Source organism: Narcine bancroftii, chromosome 1, assembly GCF_036971445.1.
Source record: "Narcine bancroftii isolate sNarBan1 chromosome 1, sNarBan1.hap1, whole genome shotgun sequence".
NCBI classification, from domain to species: domain Eukaryota; kingdom Metazoa; phylum Chordata; class Chondrichthyes; order Torpediniformes; family Narcinidae; genus Narcine; species Narcine bancroftii.
The window spans coordinates 356167204-356176334 of NC_091469.1; the positions used below are offsets into that span (position 1 = coordinate 356167204).

Consider the following 9131-nt stretch of genomic DNA (forward strand, 5'->3'; position numbering starts at 1 on the left):
TATGCCTTTGCCACCACCCTCCATCTCACCCTCAACCAACTGGAAAATAAGGACTTGTATGTTTGAATGATGTTTATTGACTTCAGTTTGGCATTCAACGCAATCATACCTCAGTACCTGATAGGGAAGTTGAGCTTGCTGGATCTAATCACCTCCCTCTGCAATTAGATTCTTGACTTCCTGTTGGGGAGACCTCAAGCAGTCAGGATTGATAACAGCACTTCCAAGACCATCACACTGAGCATGGGGAGACCCCCAGGGCTACGTTAACTCTGCTGACCCACGATTGTGCAGCTAAACATAGCTCGAACCACATCATCAAGTTCACTGATGACATGACCGTGGTGGGCCTTATTAGTAAGAATGAGGAGTCAGTGTACAGAGATGAGGTGCAGTTGCTAATAAAACAAAAGAGATGGTTTCAACTTCAGGATTGCCTGGTGGACCATGCTCCACTGACCATTAACAGTTTGACTCTTGAGGTCATCAAGAGTATCAAGTTCCTTGGAGTGCACTTGGTGGAGAATCTCACTTGGTTCCTTAATACCAGCTCCATAGCCAAGAAAGCCCAGTAGCACCTCTACTTCCTGCGAAGGCTGAGGAAAGTTCATCTCCGACATCCATCATTACTACATTCTACAGAGGATGTATCGAGAGCATCTCGTATAACTGCATCATCACCTGGTTTGGAAGGTGTACCACCTCGGACCGCAAGACCCAACAGGGGATAGTGAAGCCAACAGAAAAGATTATTGGGGACTTTCTTCCTACTATGAAGGACATCTACAACACTCGATGCAGGCAAAAAACAATAAACATTGTGAAGGGCTCCACACACCCCTCACATAAACTGTTCTCCCTTCTGCCATCTGGTAGGAGGTACCATAACGCTCTGGACCTTACATCCAGATTGGGCAACAGGTTTCTTTTTCCTTCAATCTAGGAGGTTCCTGAATTCCCAGACCATATATGGTTAATGTACCATGGACTTTTAATGTATATGTTTAAATATTTTAATATTTCAATGTGTTTTAACTTCTGTCCTAACATATTTATGTAAATATGCTCTGTGGTCCTGGAGAAATGCTATCTCATCTTTACTGTGCGAGCATGATCTGAACAATAATAAAGGTGATGACTTGACATTCCAAAAGGAAATTAGGAGGATAGAAAGGAATATGAGATATCCCAGGGAGAGGAGATAAGGAGAATCTAAAAAGATTCTGCAAGTAAAGTAAGAGCAAAAGGGTAATCAGGGAGAAGGTAAGGATTAGTGTGGCATTCTTCACGTGGAATCATGGGAGATAGGTCAGATCTTAAATAAATTTTCTCCTGATTTGACTGTGTTGAAGGACAAGAAAACTCATGAGTTTTGGGAGGAAACTGTATTAAGCTGATGCAGAGGATGGTGAGTGTATGGAGCAGGCTATTGATGAAGGTAGGTGCGGCAGGTGCTATCACAACATTTAAGCAAAAAGTTGGATGGATACAGAGATAGGATAGGTTTAGAAGGATATAGGCTAAACAAAGGCATGTGGGATTAGTGTGGATGGGGTATTTTGGTCTGCTTGCGCAAGTTGGACTGAAGGGGTGGTTTACTTGCTGTAGGTAAACTCTATCATTATTACCAAATAAGAGGTGTTTATCATCTTGAAGCACCTTAAGGCAGATAAATTCCCAGGGCTGGACAAGGTATATCCTTGGACATAGCAGGAATCAAGGGTGCAGATTGCTTGGATTCTGGCAGAGATTTTTGTCAGCCATGGGTAATGGCTGATCTCAGTTATTTGGATGATGATTGATCTCAGTTATTTCAGAAGGAGAAGCCAGGGAACTACAGAGCAGTGGTGGGAAAGTTACAGGAAGGATTTTCTGATAAACAGGATTTATCTGTATTTGGAAAGTCAAATTAGGATGAGTCAGCATTGCTTTATTTGTGGAGATAATTTCTCACAAATTTGACTGAGTTTTTTTGAGGAGGCGATGAAGAGGCTTGACGAGGACAAGAACCAGCAAGGTTTTGATAAGATCGTGCATGAAATGCTGGATCTAGAATATAAGTGCTCCTACAAAGAGATGACATTCCGGCAAAAACATCCTAAGTCAAAAAAGAATACCGCACCTACCATTTTTTTATAATTACATTTTAAATACCTTTATTCCATACTGAAAAAGCCATTAACATACACAGATGAAAGCACACTGACCATGAAGAATGTTTGAAGCATTGAACTAAAATTAATTGCTGGATGGAGGGGATGCAAAAGCAACAAGCTCTTCAATTTCATTCTCTTCTGATGATGCTCGAGAACAGCTCGTAGGATGCAGTGCATATCAATACTTGTTGAAGGCAATGGGGCATTGACACTTGTTGATGGTTTAACAGACATAGTCTTCTTCAGGAAGATATCAATTTTTGACCCAGCATCACGAGAGAGTAGCATACCACATATCACAAGTGAAGGAATAGGTTGGATTTCGAAATTGAAAATATGGATTCGAACCTTTATAACTTTGAAAAATTGTAAGTTGGACCATCGTAAGTAGGGGAGCAACTGTATTTGGGATATCGGCTGAGATAGCTAATTAGATGCAAAATTAATTAGGTGGTAGGAGTCAGAGGGTAGAAGTTTATCAGAATGGAAAACCTATAACAGTGATGTGCTGCAGGGATGAGCACATGGTCTTTTATACTTCATCATAAATATTAATAATTTTGACAAAAATATTGATGGTATGATTAATAGGTTTAGTGATGACACCAAATTTGGTGGTACAGTTAGGGTTAGTTCCTTTAAGTTCTTGGGAGTCCTCATATTGGGGGACCTCACATGGAGCCAGCACATTGAGCCAACTGTGAAGAGGTGCATCGATGCCTTTACTTCCCAAGAAGTCTGATGAGATTTGGCATATTGTTGAATATTCCATCAAACTTCGACAGGTGTTCTGTGGAAAATACTGACTTGTTGCATCACACACTGGTTTGGAAACTCGAGGGTTCAGGAACGCAGAAGGCTGCAGAGAGTGGCAAACCTAATCAAGGCTACCAATCTCCAATCCATTGAAATTTTCTATGTGAGGCGCTGCCTTAAGAGATCTGCCAATATCATATAGGATCATGTTATCCTGGTCACATCTCTTCTCACTAATCCCTTTAGGCCGAAGATGCAGAAGCCTGATGTCTAGCACCTCCAGGTTCAAGCACAGTATTTATCAAATAGCTATCAGGCACTTGAATGTTCCTGTACTACTAAACTCTAACCATAAACTACCCAGGACCACCAAAGATCTGTTTGCATGTAATGCCACCTTTTTTTTTGCACTAACTATAACTGTGAATCTTTTCATATTTATTATCTTTTTGTCTTGCACAAGATAGGTAGAGGAGTAAGTAGTATTGAGGAAACGGAAGCTGCAGAAAGACCTGTACTGATTAGGAGAATGTGCAAAGAAGTGACAAATAAAATACAATGTTGGAAAGTGTTTGGTCATGCATTTTATAGAAGAAATATGTGAGCAGACAATTTTCTGAGGTTGAGTCAATGGTGAAGAAGGCAAATGCAGTGCTGGCATTCATTTCAAAAGGAATGGAAGAAAAGAGCAGGGATATGATGTTGAGGCCTTATAAGGCACTTGGTGAGACCTCACTTGGAGTATTGTGAGCAGTTTTGGGCTACTCGTTTAAGAAAGGATATGCTGATGTTAGAGATGATTCAGAGGATGTTCACATGAATCATTCTGGAAATGAACATTTGACAGCTCTTGGCCTGTACTCAATGGAATTTAGAAGAATGAGGGGAGATCTCATTGAAACATTTTGAATGTTGAAATGCGTGCACAGAGTGTGGTGTGGATATTGGACGGTTATGTGATCCCTCCAGCTGAAAACTGGTGAGAATGTGGTTTACGGAGGGGCATGTGATCTCTCCATCTGGAACCTAATCGGAAGTCACCTTACCTGCCAATCAAGATCGAGCCTTGCCCACAGGTCAGTGCGCACCTGCTTATTGGTCCCTTTAATTGTCTCATTAATACCTGGGCTGGCTTCTTCAACTGATGGCACTATAAAACCCACCATATGTGAGCCATCTTCCTCTATCTCTTCTGGGACAAACCCAACCTCTACTCCAGGTTGGGAACTGTGGGCAACGCTATAGGATCGTTGGTAAGGTGTGCACAGACAAAGGGTTGGGAGCTGTTGTATTGTGTGCATAGTGTCCCCAGTTTAGTTAGATAAAAGCCGTGTCTACCAGGGATATGAAGGGGTGGTGGGTATTGTATGTTGTAACTTGATTGTAAATCCTAAGTTCTTGTGAGTGTATTGTTTAGTCTGGTCATTGCATGTATGTATGTATCTTTTTACCCCTGTTGCGACTCCCCCACAGGTGTAAATGAAAACTACTGTTCAATCAGCTGCGTCGAGTCTTATTACCCTTGAGACCCATTGGACCAGATTCACACAGATAACACACAGTAATTGGTAGAAACGTTGATTGCCATGGTTGAAGAGTCCTCGACAAAAGGGCACAATTAATAATTGAAGGGTGTCCACTTAGAACAGAGAAGCAGAGAAATTTGTTTAGCTCGAGGGTGGTGAATCTGTGGAATTTTTGCCACAGGCATTTGTGGAGGCCAAGTCATTGAGTGTACTTAAGGCAGAGATTGATAGGCTCAAAGTTCAAATTTATTGTCAAAGTACATACATGACAGCACATAGAGAGTCTAATTCCTGCAGGCAAGGGTGAATTTCTAATTATCGGAGGTGCAAATTGTACTCAATAAGAAGATACATATGCAAAAGAGAGAAATGTAAACAAAGAAAGAAATGTAAATAAACTGGGGGGGGAACATACTGAAAAAAAAATTCTGTATATATTTAATGCAAAGTCTCTGATGAGTCTGTTGTTTAGGAGTATGATGGTGGAGGGGTAGCAATTGTCCTTGATCCTGGTGGTATGAGTCTTGTGGCACCCATTTGTCTTTCCTGATGTCTGCAGTGAGAACAGATAATGTTCTGGGTGGTGTGGATTCTTGATTGCTGTTGCTGGATCCATTTCAATTCACCTGTAGAAGAAACGGTTCTATACAGGATGCTATAGCCTTGTTGCTTCACTTCGCCCTGACCCACCTAGAGAACAACACCTCATACGCCAGGCTGCTGTTCATTGACACTCCATCTGGATGGCATTAACATCTTCTGTCTTCAGTCAAGGCAGTCTTCCTTGGAATACCAGCCCCTTTGCATTTACTGAGCTCACCAATATACTTTTTTCCTAATGATGTTCTAAACTGTTTATTTTGGTCATCCTAAGGTTTGGTGATGTCTCTCACTGTTTTATTCTTGTTTTTCAGCCTCATAATGACTTCTTTGACTTTAATTTGGCACGTCTGGTCCTTGTGTTGAAAAATAGCAACCACAGACTCCAAAGGTGGTCATAAGCTTAGAAGCAAGTCTAGCTCTTTTATAACTGCATCAATTAAGCAATTAAACATACCTGAGTAATCACAAACACCTATAAACTCAAATGGTCAAACCAAAATGTATACAAATCATAAAGAAATGTAAGCAAATTGACTGCACTATGGAGAAAAAAAATAATAGTGACTATTTAAGAGTCCTTAAATGAGTCTCTGAGTTTGTTGTTGAGATGTCTGATGATGGAGGGGTAGCAGCTGTTCCTGAACTTGGTGGTTGGTGTGAGACTTGTGGCATGTATCCCTCTTTCCTGATGGTGGCAGCGAGAACAGCATGTGTGCTGGGTGATGTGGATCCTTGATGATTGCTGCTGCTCTACGACAGCAGCGTTCCTTGAAGATGTTCTTGATGGTGGGGAGGGTTTTGTATATGATGGCTGGGGCTGTGTCCATTAACTTTTGCAGAGCTTTATGCTCAGGTGAATTGGTGTCCCCATTCTAAACTGTGATACAGATGGTCAGCACACTTTCCACTACACAACTGTAGCAATTTGCCAGGATTTCTGATGTCATAGCAAACCTCCGCAAACCCTTGAGGAAGTAGAGGTGCTGACGGGCTTTATTCATAATGCCATTAGTGTGAGGGACCAGCAAGTTTGGCTGCAGCACATATGAATTTTAGTTCATCTTTACATTGCACTCATGTATTTGACAATAAACTTACATTGAACATTGCAGTGAACAGTGAATAAGGCTGTATGAAGGATTTAGATCATTTGGGAAAGTAGCCAAGGGATGGCTTAATTCAGATATCTGTGAATGATGCATTTTGAAAATTTAGACCAGGCCAGGACAAACAGTAAATGGCAGGTCTCTAAGAAGTGTTATTGAATAGTGAGATCTTAGGGGATAAGTATGTACATCTGAAAGTGGCAACACAGATAAATGCAGTAAAAGGAATTGTGCAGAGGAGTTGGGATGTCATGATTGTACTGTTAGTCATTTAGGCTGCAGTTGGAATATTATTTATAGTTCTGCTTGCCAGACTCAAGAAAGACTGTGATTGTTGGAAAGGATGTAGTAAAAGTTCAGAAGTATGCTGCTTGGACTAGGTGTTTGGATTATCAGGAGCGATTTGATATTCGGGGACTATTTTCCGTGGAGATTAGGAGACTGAGGTCTATAAAATTATGAGGGGGGTAGATAGTCACTTCTTTTCCTGGGGTAGTGGAGTCTAAAACTGAAGGTATAGGTGAAAGTTGAGAGTGTAAAGATTTAAAGGGGAAATGAGGAGCAAATCTTTCACGAAGGGTGTGGTTATATATGCAATAGGTGCCAGAGGTGTTAGTAGATGCAATTATTTTTAGTAGTCATTTGGACAGGCACATGGATAGGAAAGGTTAGAGGAATATAGGCCAAATGCAGGGAAATGTGGTTCGCATGGACGTCAGGCTGAAAGACTTGTTTTCATGATGTATAATGGCATGATTCGTTTAATTTCTTATCATCAGTTTGTAATGTTTGTACATATTTTCCTAATGTACAGAAGAAGAAGAAATGTGAAGAAACACAAAGAGCTTCTGGAACATGTGCAACTAGTTCATTCATGTCTTCAATTGTACAGCAGATGTGCGCTAAAGCCACACATATATCAGATGTTTATAATAAGTAATACCATTTTTTGCTCTCAATTTGTGCCATCCTCCCTCCTAATTATTATTTTCCTTGCTTTCACTGATCCTTTTTCACCTTCCCTTCTTTCATCTACTTCCCAATTTAACTTATTTCCTTTTTCTTTTCCCTCCTTCTCTTTTTTTCCCTTCCTCCCTTCTCTATCCCCTTCCCTCCTCATTGTTCCTTCTCCAGGCCACACTGTTGTTGTGGGTAAGATTCCTCAAGATCAGTTGTTTTCAAACTGCCCTTCCAACACTTATGCAATAAGTGTTCTGTGATTTTGGTAAGGGATTGCTTAAGGTTCAATGTGAGTGGAATTTAGAAGAATGAGAGGGGATCTAATGTAAATCTATAAGATTGTGAAATGCATAGACAAGGTTGAGGTAGGTAAGTTGTTTCCTTCCATAGGGGAGACCAGAACCAGGGGACATAGCCTCAAGATGCAGGGTAGTAAATTTAGGACAGAATTGAGGAGGAACTACCCCAGAGGGTAGGGAATCTGGAATTTGAGGCTCATGGAAATAGTGGAGGTGACCTAATTAAATATATTTAAGGTTGGATAGATTTCTCCATCGTAGAGGAATTAAAGGATATGGGGAAAAGGCATGTAGACGGAGATGAGCCTATCATCAGTTCAGCCATGATCATATTAAATGGCAGAGCAGACTTGAGGGGCCAGATAACATTCCTGCTTGTATTTATGTTCTTATGTTTTGATAATTCCATGACATACAAAAAACAGGTAATTTGGCCCTTCTAATCAGTGTTGACCATTATTCCGCTAGTCCCATTTACTTGCTCCCATTCTATAACCTTCCAGAGCTCTCCCATCCATGTATCTATCCAATTTATTCTTAAAACTCCCAACACACACTGAGTGAAGAAACTTTTCCTAATGTTCCCCTATACATAACTGGCAAGGAAGAATTGGTGGTCAGGATGGCCAATCGCCCAGGACAAGGCTAACCTATTGTACTTCAGGTGTGCTGACGCCTGTGATGTCCCAAAATGCGGGATACTCAACTAAAAAATTTGTAGTAGTGGGGAGACTGCATTCGCACTCTGCTTATAAAAAAAATTCCCCCTAACCTTTCCCCTTTCAGCTTAAAACTATAAACTCTTGTATTTATCTCCAGTGGAAAAAGCCTACTCGCATACCTCTCATAATCTTGTAAGCCTCTATCAAATCTCTCCTCATTCTTTTTCCCCTCAAGCAAATAAAGTTCTAACCTGTTTAATCTTTCCCTGTAACTCAACTGAAAACCTGGCAACATCCTAGTAAATCTTCTCTGCATTCTTTCAATCGTATTGATATCCTTCCTGTAGTTGGTGAACAGAACTGCACACAATATTCCAAATTTGGCCTCACCAATGTCTTAAACAACTTTAACATAATATCCAACTCCTATAACCAATACTTTGATTTATAAAGACTAAGATGACAAAAGCTTTCTTTACAACCCTGTTCACTGCGATGCCATGTTTAGGGAACAATGTATCTGTATTCCTGATCTCTTTGCTCCTCTGCACTTCTTAGTGTCCTAACATTTACTGTGGAAAAAAAACACACAAATGCTGGAGAAACTCAGCAGGTCAAACAGTGCTTTTATGTAGCAAAGGTAAAGAAACATCACCAACATTTCAGGCTTGAGCCCTTCATCAAGGTTCAAGCCCAGCAGTCAGAGGTCGGGGTGATTTTTCTTTTTTTTCCTTGGCTTTTCCTGGCTGGATTAAGGCGGACCCCCAGTCTCTCACTCCCACCCCCACAGAATTGGAGAGGGACTGGGGGGGGGGGGAACCAGGCCCTGAGGCAAAGTTGTCCTTTTCACAACTGTTCAAGTATGGCTGCCAAATTTTTTGGAAGGTGCCGTACCTTCCCTTCAGGTTATGTGATTTTCTCTAGAGAAACACAGCCTTGCATTTCCTTGATCCATTGCGCAATGCCCAGGCAAGAGTCAGACTTCCAGGTAACTGCTATGCACTTCTTGGCCACCACCAATGCGATCATTACGAATTGAATTTGGTATTTGGACAGCTTCATT

At 41.0% G+C, this 9131-nt stretch overlaps 1 non-coding gene across 1 annotated transcript; it reads left to right on the forward strand.

The window, feature by feature from the left end:
- The first annotated feature begins 7994 nt into the window (after positions 1-7994).
- On the forward strand, positions 7995-8159 carry LOC138752049 (U1 spliceosomal RNA). Its single transcript, XR_011350340.1, has one exon. It is a non-coding gene; the product is annotated as a U1 spliceosomal RNA (small nuclear RNA).
- Positions 8160-9131: the final 972 nt, after the last annotated feature.